Here is a 12995-nt window from a genome sequence, read left to right on the forward strand (position 1 = left end):
CCTTTATCAAAGTTTTTGAATATATTGCATTGTGTTGTGCTTCATGACTTCTTTCATCACTGTTTGCATACATTTATGGTTGTTATTAATTTTTCTTGTGTTTATTTTGTAAATTATTGAAGGAGAGAATTTCTATAAGCAGGTAAGATTAACCTGCTCTTATAACCTGGAAACCAGTTCTTTAGTAGTGTATACAGTCTGCTTGGTGTAAAACTTTGCCTTCAGGCATTATTTTTATTTTTATATTTCTATTAGTTCAATATTTAGTCTTTACTTGAAACTGCGGGATTCATTTCATTTCTATGTATCCTGGACAACATGCATCCTTGCCAAGTTCTGTTTCTAAGAATTCCATCTGTCTACCTTCAAGTCACCTGTAACTGACATAAGGAAAGGGTGGCTAACATGAGGATCAAATGAGTTATTATTAAGAATGATATCAATAGCTCTGGATGCTGAGCCCAGCTTAACCATATTTATAGAGATAAATGCAAATTTATAAATTTACATTGAGTCAATTATCCTAAAATAGAACATAATATACCTGATTCATATATTTAACTATCTACAATTTTGTTACAAGCCAACAAAAAGAGTCTTAAAAACAATGCTTACACAATTTTATATTCTATTAAATAATCAGAAGCTTCCCAGGTGGTGCTAGTGGTAAAGAATCTGCCTGCCAATGCAGGAGACATAAAAGACATGGGTTCGATCCCTAGGTCAGGAAGATCCCCTGGAGAATGAAATGGCAACCCACTCCAGTATTCTTGCCTAGAAAATTCCATGGACAGAGGAGCCTGATAGGCTACAGTCCACGGGGTAGCAAAGAGTTGGATATGACTGAGTAAGTACAAGCAGCACAAATAATTAGAGTGTGGAGTTCACATAAAGAACTCCATTCACCATGGTCTGCACTTACAAGCATATCAAAGGATCTCTCTATGTAATTCTGTGTTTTGGCATTTGGGTAGGATGTTGCCAAACTTGAGAAAATTAGTAGGATGGAAACAGAAAAAAAAAAAAAAGGTCTGAATATCACTTTGTATCAAGAATGATTAATAAACTGATTCCTTAGCCTAAAAGAGACAGAGGCATAAGAGGAGAACTGACTGTGGCCTATAAATGTATGAAAGACTCTTCTATGAAAAGTTGTCATCATGTCTGTAGAGGGCAGAAATAACACTGATGGACAATTAAAAAAAAAAAAGTCCCACTTTCAGCTCAATTATAGGGAAAAAAAATCCAGTGACTGGGTCAGTCTCCCAAGGGAAGAGCTATAAAGTGTTGAAAATTTGTTTCCTCCCAAAGCGTTAAAGTAGAAGTTGAAGTCTTGGTAAAGACTTCCTCATAAAAGCCTATGCATATACTTATGTGATGGTATTTACAATTGTCTATGTATGTGTACATTTCACACACTATACTAGGACCACTGTCTCCCTAGAGGGCACACTGGGTCTCTATCTCCAATTTTTAGTCAAACACAGTCAGGAGGTGTTCAATTAATATTTTACTAAATACACAAGTGAATGTATATATTTTCAGAGATTAGAATATTTGAAAAATAGGAATTCTTGTACATCAAAATGATCATGATTTTTAAAAACTAGTACCACAGTTTATTCACATGAATGGATCTATGAAGGCTAAATTTTCCCATCTGACTCAACTACTCATGAACATTCAGTGAATAGTTTTAGGTTCCTATGAAGCAGCTACTGAACTCTTTCTTCCTTAGACTACTGGCCTATATCGACAAAATGATGTATGTCTTCACTCATGACTCTAAGGCTCTGAATCACCTAGAAAAATGTGCCTCACTTGTTTCTTTTGTTATTTTTAGTCTTCCCTCTTCCTAACTGCTCTCTTTTTATTCTTGACATTTCCTAATACCATCTTTAGTATGACAATTTCCTACTTATGGTGGATTTTTGGTGGGATCTCATAATTGGTTAGCCCATAGAAGATTCCATGTTTAAAAATTCCTAAGTTGGCTTTCTTTGTGGATATTAAGAGCAGAGATTTTATCTTTCCCAGCAACTTTCTGTAAGGGATGATGTGTCAATCTAGCTGGAATTGAATTACGCTCAGAGACAAAGTCCATGTAGTACGAGGCTTTTGACTGACAGCTAACGGCACTCAGAGTCACAGTCCGTGAATAAAAAAATACTGCAATCTTTAATTTTATTGGATCGCAATGTTCCAGAGAAGGAGAAGAATTTAATGTACACTGGTTGATGAGTTGGAGAACCAAAATGGATTTAGTTAGGGGACTATGATGAATTTAGCATAAAGTCAGTGCCAGCCAACAGAAAAGGACTGCATTATTTCAGTCTAGGTGAATGCCAGTTTTCTAAGAAGGTACTTGGGAGGAAAGCCAAAAATCTTTGTTTATTGTCATTCTTTTGATTTAGCGCTTAAAACTGCCCGGCTTAATAAAAGTTTTTGAAATAAAATATTTATTGAGTGAATGGATAATTATTTTCTGCACATACTTGCTTCTTAAAAACATAAACAAGGAAGGAGAACACTTTAAAATTACTGGCTACTGAGATGTACCAAGTATCTCACTAAATGCTCACAGTAACCAAGACGACTTCATATGCCCATTTTACAGTCAGGTAAAGCAAGGGTTTAAACTTAGAGGCTGTCCAAACCCTAAAGTCTTTTCATGAAGTTGCTTTGCTCTTGATCATAGATTGGAAAGATTTATAGTCACAGTATTTATCATAGCAATACACTTCCTCTGAAAACTTTTAAAAATACTATACATACAAATGGATCTATATACAAAACAGAAATGGTCTCACAGACATAGAAAACAAACTTGTGGTTACTAAAGGGGAGGGTGAGGGGGGATAAATCAGGAGTTTAGGAGTATGGGATATTAACAGATATCATAAAATAGACAAGCAACAATGATTTACTGTATAGCACAGGAAATTATATTCAATATTTTGTAATAACTTATAATGTAATATAATCAGAAAAAATAACTGACTCACTTTGCTGCATATCTGAAACTAACAAAATATTGTAAATCAACTATACTTTAATAAAAAATTTTTAAAAAGTTATAGAAGTATTTACCTGAGCAAATATTCATAGCTAGGTAAACAGCATTTTCTATGTGAATCATAAAACTTTAGAATGTCAAAAATGGTACTACATCTAGTACAATGCATTTTTTTACATCTGAAGTTTTCACAGTAAAAATAATTTTGACTTTCAAGAAGTCATTGATAATAAATTCTGTTAAAAATCATGAGCCAGCTTTAAATAGCAAAGAAAAGAAACAATAACTGCATCTTAACCTCAAAGGGCAAATGAGAGGTGTGCTATCACTCCTTAGTTTCCAAAAGGATTTAGCAAATAGAACTAATTGTCTGACTCTCCTATAATGTTATAATGTAAAGAACAGTGGGGACTATAGCAGAAAAATTGTAGTTTGTTTTTTCATGAATAAATAATTTCTTTAAGGCCTCAGGAGAGAGCTTTTTTACAGATGTCATTATGAAGACTGACCAAATATCAGCTTAGAGAAAGAACCTCCTAACCCATAAGTGATATGTATTTCATTTATCCAGAAATAATGAGAAACTAGCCACGGACACATTCAAGAAATTCTACACGAAGTGCCTGGGAACAAGGTGAGCTCATCAAGGTCTTAGGGAAAAATCCGAACCAACTTTTTGGCTAACCCAATATATTGTCCTTTGTTCAATTACTAAAAAAAAAAAAAGAAAAAAAAATTGTCCTTTGGGAGAATCAGAGAGTGGTGATTTAGTCACAGTTTATTTCTAAGAAGACTCTTTTCCTGGCTTAACACAGAGTTAGGCATTTTCTTTTTGACTGTGAACCTTATATTTCAGCAAAAGGTTGCACTGCACATGCACTCAAGCGTATCCTTGTTTCCTCCAAAAGAACAATTTGGGTAATTCAAAAGGATTGAAAAAAGTTTAGCACAAAAAGAAAAATGTAGTGTTTTGAGACCTCATGCCAAACAGCTGAATTTGCCATTTGTGCTTATTAAGAGTCACACCATTATTCAGAAAGGCCCTTTACCACAAAAGAGGCCTACCTACCACTTAGAACTCAGGTCCTGGGACAGAATAAAGAGTAAATGGTGCCTTGCATTGAGAGACACATCTCTATGTACATTAAAAAATTGAATATACATTATAATTTACCTCGTGGCAAGAAAGGGGAGAATGTACAGTAGATGGTTGGATGTCAATAATCAAAACTGTTGCATAACCTTTGTGTTCAGTGTTTACCCAGTGGTCTGGTGATCTGTTTGGGTATGAATAGCTGAATTCTGGACAACTGAAAACTCTGCTAATCTAAATGCTCCCAAGTTATCAAGGTCAGGTGGTAGTTGTCCAACTTGTTACAAAATGCCATCAGCAATATTATACATGGACAGATGGAATAAAAAGAAGAATTTCAATGGAAAATACCCTGTACTAGGTTGTAAGAATGATGCATTCAATTTTAAATTAAAATCTTAGCTCATTCATCGCCCCCCCCCTTTTTTTTCTTTTTTGGCAGTGCCATGCAGCATATGGGATCTTAATTCCCTGACCAGGGATCAAATCCATGCCCCCCTGCATTGGAAACTTGGAGTCTTAACCACTGGACAACCAGAAAAGTCCAAAAATCTTAGCTCATTCAAAGGTTCATGGAGCATGCCTTATGTACTCAATACCTGCAGCTCTAGGTCTATATCCCAAATGTTAAAAGTTGTGAAATAGTTAATTTATCAAAAGACCATCTCTGAAAACTGCCAGATGAGTTTCTCATTTCAACTTTGAGGAAGTTTACTCTGTCCATGTTACTGTCAAGAGAGAAAAGACAAGAACAGATGGAGGAACAAGGACAGATGAGAGAAAAGAATTGTGTATGCAGAGATTGAGATAAGCCATAAACTTCATTCCAGTTAGATATTTGAGAAAATGTCTGAAATATCAAAGGCATGCCGAGATGATATTTAACCAAGCTGGACAATAAATCCGTCATGTTGGCTATTAAGAAAAAATAAAACTAAAAATCCTCAATATTTTGGAAATTGGTTTTTGATTAACTGGCCTGTTAAGCAAAGTGCTAGATACTTTAAATACTTTAAACAGTTTATTCCAAACTCTTGAACAGATAGTTTATGTAAGGTATGATAAAAAAGGGGGTCCATGCAAGGATGCTCCTCATAAGCAACTGCTATTGGCAGTAAGATCATTCAGTTTCCATCTTGCCCACTCCTTTTCCCCCTTGCCTTACTTCAGGGACAGGCATGACCTGTCTTGGACTCAACTCTATCTCTCCATCCCAATTCCTCCCATTTATGACACAGAGTTTGGTCACAGACTAAACTGGGGATTTGTACTTCCCTTTTAAGTGTTCATTAAATGCTTCAAATTTAGCACAGGCCAGGGTAGATATTAAAAACTCACTGTTTTAAGTGTTAGGATTTGCAACTTGTTTATCCCCTTAATTTGGGCTATTGATGTCTATCTTTTCTGTATGCTATGAGTTACTTGGATGGCCTAATAAGAAAAAAATGAGAAAAAGAAGAGGAAAAAAAAAAGTATTTTAAAAGCTCTTAGAAGGGAAAGACTTTCTGAGTGGATCAATTAGTGACAGCTTTGTGGAGGAGACAGAACGTGAGAGTTGGACCATAAAGAAAACTGAGTGCCAAAGAATTGATACTTTTGAATTGTGCTGGAGAAGACTCTTGAGAGTCCCTTGGACTGCAAGATCAAACCAGTCAATCCTAAAGGAAATCAGTCCTGAATATTCATTGGAAGGACTGATGCTGAAGGTGAACCTCCAGTACTTTGGCCACCTGATGTGAAGAGCTGACTCACTAGAAAAGAGCATGATGCTGGGAAAGATTGAGGGCAAGAGGAGAAGGGGGTGGCAGAGGATGAGATGGTTGGATGACATCAGTGACTCAGTGGACATTAGTTTGAGCAAACTGTGGGAGATAATGAAGGACAGGAAAGCCTGGAGTTCTGCAGATCGTGGGGTCTCAAAGAGTCGGACATGACTTAGCAACTGAACAATAACAACAAAGAACTGAACTGGCTTGGCTCTTAGAGATGGATAAGATGTTGACAGGTGGTGGTCACAGTGGTAAGGAAAGGCGCTTGAATGAGGGAATGGGACAAGCAAAGGCATAGAGGCAGGAGAGTATGGCATGCGTTTGAGAAATTGTACATAACACAGTTTACCTGGAGAAGAAGGATGAATAGAGAAGAGAGAAGAGAAGATGAAATCAAATTTTCTTGCTGGAAAGGGAGGTTATAGATGATATAAAACGATATAACAGGAAATTTAGATGTTTAGGGCCAGTGAAGAGCCACTACACACTTTTGAGCAGGGGAGACAATTAACAGAGCTGGGATTTTGGGACGATTGACCTACGAGTGTGTGCAAATGGAAGGGAGGGATTCGAATGGAGTCTATTACAGTAGATAAGACAAGACATAAGGAAGATATGAACACCACAGTAATGGCAATGGAGATTTTACACAAAAGACGAGTTAGTTGGAGGTAGGTTCCAAAGGACATGATGCCTGATTTAACAAAGGTGGCCAAGAAGAAAGAAGAATCAACAGAAAAGGACTTCAAACTTTTTAGTTTGGAAGAGTGGGGCAATCTTTAATAGAACTTGGTCTTCAACTAGCTATATTATCTTAAAGCAACACAAATATCTTAGAAGGAAACGCATTTCTTATATAGGTTTAGGGTTTTTTTGGCTTAGACCACATAAATCAACAGTTTCCACGTGTTTAATTATCTAGTTCCTGAGAAATTATGACTTGGAGTGTCCTTGGGAAAGTCACTAGAAAGATGCTTATTACGAACCTATTTCCTGGGAAACCACATGCACACTTCACATTCTCTTCCTTGTATATTTTTGGTTGCTTGGCAAGTCTAAATGGATTTGCCTAATCACAGCTTCCTATACATGATTAGCCATTTTTTTTCTCAACTGACTGCCCTTACACAGACACCCCAGCTGCTTGCAATGACCAAATCTGTGATGGTAGGGAAATTTTTATATATTGTTAAGAAGAAACATTCTAAATCAGTCCTGCATATTACCCAAATATTCCTTACTGAAATACATGGTCATAAATTATCAGCCAGATGATTCTAGTCAAATAATGGGAAGATCAGTACCACCATAAGGCCATAAAGACAAATCACATACATCAAAGGTCATCTCAGAAGTAGTCACTTGTACAATAGATGGAATAAACATGAGGATACAAGTTGGAAAACTATAAATTTAATTCTACTACAAATTATTGTTTCAAAGAATCCCTTAACATTGCATCTATATAATGAAAAGAAATACTGTTTACCTTCTGTCTCATGTAAAAACAAATAAACAAAACCAAAAATAATCCCCGCAAATCATCTGGGCATTAAGAATGTCTATAAAATATACCTATTAAATGTTTATAACTGTTCAAAGTAGCTGAAGTAGCCATAGTCATAATTTTTATATTAAAAGTTATTGGTAAAAGTGAGAAAGTCAGTTGATCAGATATTTCCCCAACTCCAGATATTTGATAGAAAATGGGGAAAATTCAGAATATTAACAGGGTTTTCAGACAGATGTTTTCCAATTCTGCCTCTTTTTCAGAATCATCACATCCTTCCAATGTGCCCAGCATAGTCCCCTAAGTGTTCCTCCACAGACTTCCCCATCTCAAAAATGGCACCTCAATCCATTCATTGGCTCAGTTGCAAAACAGTATCATTCTTGGACAAATGCCACATCTAGATTATCAATAAGTGGCAATGCTACTATATGGCAAATGCCAATATATCTTCACCATATACCTGAAAACTTCACCTTTCTCTCCAAGTGACCCCTAACTGTCTTTGTTTCTATTTTTGGCCCCCTCAATGCATTTTCTTCACAGTAACTAAGTGACCTAAAAACAACAAATTTGACCATCTCACACATTGAACATTTTGCAAGAACTTGCCATTGCACTTGGAATAAAATAACAAATCTTCAAATATGGCCAACAAAGCTGCACGTGATTTGGCCCCTGTTCACCTTGACAGTATCATTTCATGTCATTCAGTATCCTGTCATTAAACTCCAGTCACAACTGATATCTTTTAGTCCTGGAATGTATGAAGATCCTTCCTACCCTGGGGCCTTCATATACACATGCTTTTACTCTGTCTAGATACTCGTCTCCACTCTTTGTCCAGCTAATGTCTGGTTTTATTTGTATCTCAAAGTTTAGCTTAAGTGGCACTTTCTCAGAGAAGTCATCTTTGACCCATTACCTAATTGGTGCCTCCTTACAATCATTTTATGTTCATTCATAGCATGTTTCCCAATTTATATTATAGGTGTTTTCTACATTAGACCATAATAATCTTCTTGAGCAAAAATTCTCCATTTTCTTTGTGAACCCTTATTGCCTGGGTCTGTGTCAAGTCCATAATAAATGCTTAACAAATATTTGCTGAATCACTGAAGAAGGAAATTAATGAACACTGCTCTGTATTATATTCTCATAATTGAGGCTAGCTAGCCCAGTTGGCTAGAGTGTTGATATTTACTATTGAGAATGCCCACATGCTCAGTGAAGGGAAGATAAAGGTCTGAAAGCACATATTAAATTTTAAATTCTCTAGAGCATTTTGGTTCTTCTGATTAAGATGAATCACATCTTTCTCTCTGCTTGATTCAATTGGAATCATGGCTCAAGTTCAACCACAGAGCTGATTTCATTCTGTCTAGTCCTAAAATGAGTTACCTTTATGTTTCTCTCTCTCCCATTAGAACTTTCTAATTCTCCAATTAGAAACACATCTGATTCATCTTCATTGTCTGCACTGCATAAGAGTTTCCATAGTACAAGATTAAACACTGGCAGAAATTTTAAAAAAATAGATCATTCAAAAATAAAGAATTACGAGATGCCAAGGGAGGTTAAGACTGGAAGGTATCATCAGATTTAGTGTAGAATCCAACTTAATTATTCAATTTACTCTAATTCAGCATTTCCTTCAAGGCACACAGAAAGGCATCAGGAATTCAAACAGTGATTAAAACAGTTTCTTTCTCTGTAAATCAATAAGCTTTATATAGAGAAACAAATCCCCATCAATGACTTTTGTATGGTGACAGGACAAAAAAGTATGAAAGACCCAACAGAATCTCAACAGGACCAACAGGTCCACAAACCTCTACAGCAATTTGGCAGGAGCCTGCTTTCAGAGGTATAAAGTTAGCTCTAACAGTTTTCTGGTTCTCCTCTCCCCAGTAGAACAAGCCTATCATCCATATGTTGTGTTCTTTCATTGGGTTATTGTCTGGGTATTTCTGGTTGATTTAAGCTTACTTGTCTCTCCACCCACTTCTTTTTTGTCCCAGGGCTATTTCACTCGTGGCTCAAAGGGAAAAACAGTTCAGATAGAAATACACCAGCCAGAGGGGGTTGTAATACCAAAGAAAGAGATCCAAAATAATGTGTTCCTGATCAAATTAAGGAGTTTTGGCTATTGGTTCCCTAGAACCTTTAAGTGCTCTGCTGAGCAGCTGAGGTCATGGAATGACTCAGCTAGCAGGAGGCCTGCTAATGGATGGTAATACTTTGCTGAATGCTTGAAACTGGGATTTGCCTTAAGGCTGTGCAGAACAATTGCTGTTAACTGAACTGAAGAAATATCTACCTGTTATTTTAGCATATCTTTTTAATTTAAATAGTGGATGCTTATTAGTTTTAACTTTAAAACACATGGCAAATATGAAAATATGTAGAATAGAAAGTCTTTTCTTGCATATCACCAGGCATTGGTGTGGAAATGCTTTACTCTCCCCACCCTCAAATTAATTCTGTGATTTTAGTGCATTTGGATTTAACACATGAGGGAATTTGGTTCTTTTATTAGATTACTAAACAATTGTGGCAAAGGCTGAAACCATATGTAGCAAACTACAAATAACATATATGTGGCTCCCGTGGTAGCTCAGTGGGTAAAGAATCTGCCTGCTAACACCATACACACACAAAAAAAACCTCAAAATGGAATTAAAGATCTAAACATAAGACCAGAAACTATAAAACTCCTAGAGGAAAACATAGGCAAAACACTCTCCGACATAAATCACAGCAGGATCCTCTATGACCCACCTCCCAAAGTAATGGAAATAAAAGCAAATATAAACAAATAAGACCTAATTAAACTTAAAAGCTTTTTCACAACGAAGGAAAACTATAAGCACGGTGAAAAGACAGCCTTCAGAATGGGAGAAAATAATAGCAAATGAAGCAACTGACAAAGAATTAATCTCAAAAATATACAAGCAACTCCTGCAGCTGAATTCCAGAAAAATAAACAACCCAATCAAAAAATGGGCCAAAGAACTAAACAGACATTTCTCCAAAGAAGACATACAGATGGCTAACAAACACATGAAAAGATGCTCAACATCACTCATTATTAGAGAAATGCAAATCAAAACCACAATGAGGTACCATCTCACGCTGGTCAGAATGGCTGCTATCCAAAAGTCTACAAACAATAAATGCTGTAGAGGGTGTGGAGAAAAGGGAACCCTCTTACACTGTTAGTGGGAATGCAAACTAGTACAGCCACTATGGAGAACGATGTGGAGATTCCTTAAAAAACTGGAAATAGAATTGCCATGTGACCCAGCAATCCCACTGCTGGGCATACACCCCGAGGAAACTAGAATTGAAAGAGACACTTGTACCCCAGTGTTCATTGCAGCACTGTTTATAATAGCCAGGACATGGAAGCAACCTAGATGTCCATTGGCAGATGAATGGATAAGAAAGCTGTGGTACATACACATAATGGAATATTACTCAGCCATTAAAAAGAATACATTTGAATCAGTTCTAATGAAGTGGATGAAACTGGAGCCCATTATACCAGAAGTAAGTGAAGTAAGCCAGAAAGAAAAACACCAATACAGTATACTAATGCATATATATGGAATTTAGAAAGATGGTAACGATAACCCTATATGCAAGACAGCAAAAGAGACACAGATGTATAGAACAGTCTTTTGGACTCTGTGGGAGAAAGCGAGGGTGGGATGATTTGAGAGAATGGCACTGAAACATGTATATTATCATATGTGAAACAGATCGCCAGTCCAGGTTCGATGCATGAGACAGGGTGCTCAGGGCTGGTGCACTGGGATGACTCAGAGGGATGGGATGGGGAGGGATGTGGGAGGGGGGCTCAGGATGGGGAACACATGTACACCCATGGCTGATTCATGTCAATGTATGGCAAAACTACTACAATATTGTAAAGTAATTAGCCTCCAATTAAAATAAATAAATATATATAAATTTTATAAATAAATTTATAAAAAATAAAATAAAATAAAATAAATAAATTTAAAAAATTGGAAAAAAAAAAAAGAATCTGCCTGCTGTGCAGGAGACTCGGGTTCAATCCCTGGGTTGGGAAAATCTCCTGGAGAAGGAAATGGCTACCTACTCCAGTATTCTTGCCTGGAAAATCCATCCCATGGATAGAGGACCCTGTTGGGCATACAGTCCATGCAAAGAGTCAGGCATGACTAAGAGACTAATACACACACACATTCACATATATGTAGTGAATATTTGTCGTCAATTTGTGCCAGGTACTACTCTAAATACTTAATGTATACTGACTCATTTAATCCTCACAATATTTCAAGGGGCAAGTGCTATTACTATCTGCATTTTGTAGATGAGAAAATTAGGTTCAGAGAGGTTAAGAAATTTGACCAAGGTCAAATGGTGAACTGCTGAGCTAGGGTTCCAGCTCAGATACTTTGGAGTTTGCACTCAACCAGCAAGCTTTCCTGCTCTGTACTCACTAGATATTAAATATTTAATTCTCATAAATCCAGTGGGAAAGTGCAAGTGTTAGTCACTCAGTCATGTCCAACTCTTTGCAACCCCATGGACTGTAGCCCGCAAGGCTCCTCTGTCTGTAGAATTCTCCAGGCAAGAATACTGCAGTGGGTAGCCATTTTCTTCTGCAGGGGATCTTCCAGACCCAGAGATCAAACCAGGGTCTCTTGCACTGTAGGAGGATTCTTTACTGTCTGAGCCACCAGGGAAGACCCCTTTATGGTAGCACCAGGAAGCTACCATTATGATCCCCATTTAATAATAAGAGGGGCTGGCCTAACCAATGTCAGTCTGCTAGTAAGTGGCTGAGCCAGGCTTTTAAACTCCATCCTGCCTGACTCTTGGGTCTGAGATCTTAAATACCACCCACTAGTACCTCCCAGAGAAGGTAGTATGCTTATTTTTTTTAAATCACATATAGCATTAGAGGGCTTCCCTGGTGGCTCAGTGGTAGACAATCAGCCTGCCAATGCAAGAGATGTGGGCTTGATCCTTGGGTCAGGAAAATCCCCTGGTGAAGGAAATAGAAACCCATTCCAGTATGCTTGCCTGGGAAATCCCACAGAAAGAGGAACCTGGTGGGCTACCGTGGGATTGCAAAAGAGTCCGACACAACTTAAAGACTAAGCAATGACAACAATAATAGCATTAGAGATTACACAGATTTTAAGGTAAGAGAAATAATTTACTAAAAGAGTATAGTGACTCTCTAGTCATAATCTTTTAAAATATTTAAATACTTTTAAGCTAACTATTAGATTTTTATAAAATATCTGAAATACTATTAATATTGAATGTCATCATTTCTGAAGAGCAGAGCTCAAAATTCTCAGAAATTCATATGATTCATCTCAGTGTTCATATGATTTCCCAAAGTAACTGCAGTTACCTCAAGAGATCTGTGAACATTTCAAAAAAACAAATTTTAACTTATTTTGACTATTGCAAGTATAAAATGCTATGTAGTACTTATTAAATAAAATGGTTAAAAGTATTACCAAATCAAAACAAATCACAAGTGTCATAAAAATATAACAATTATTTCAGGATACACTATTCAAATTATTATTTTTCACA

General features: G+C 36.7%; 1 protein-coding gene across 12 annotated transcripts in view; it reads right to left on the reverse strand.

Moving 5' to 3' along the window:
- Positions 1-12995, reverse strand: part of DLG2 (discs large MAGUK scaffold protein 2) — a 2308738-nt gene that overhangs the window by 651384 nt on the left and 1644359 nt on the right. The gene's annotated exons all lie outside the window — the stretch shown is intronic.

This window comes from Giraffa tippelskirchi, chromosome 10, assembly GCF_054371585.1.
Source record: "Giraffa tippelskirchi isolate mGirTip1 chromosome 10, T2T-mGirTip1v1.2.pri, whole genome shotgun sequence".
NCBI classification, from domain to species: Eukaryota; Metazoa; Chordata; class Mammalia; order Artiodactyla; family Giraffidae; genus Giraffa; species Giraffa tippelskirchi.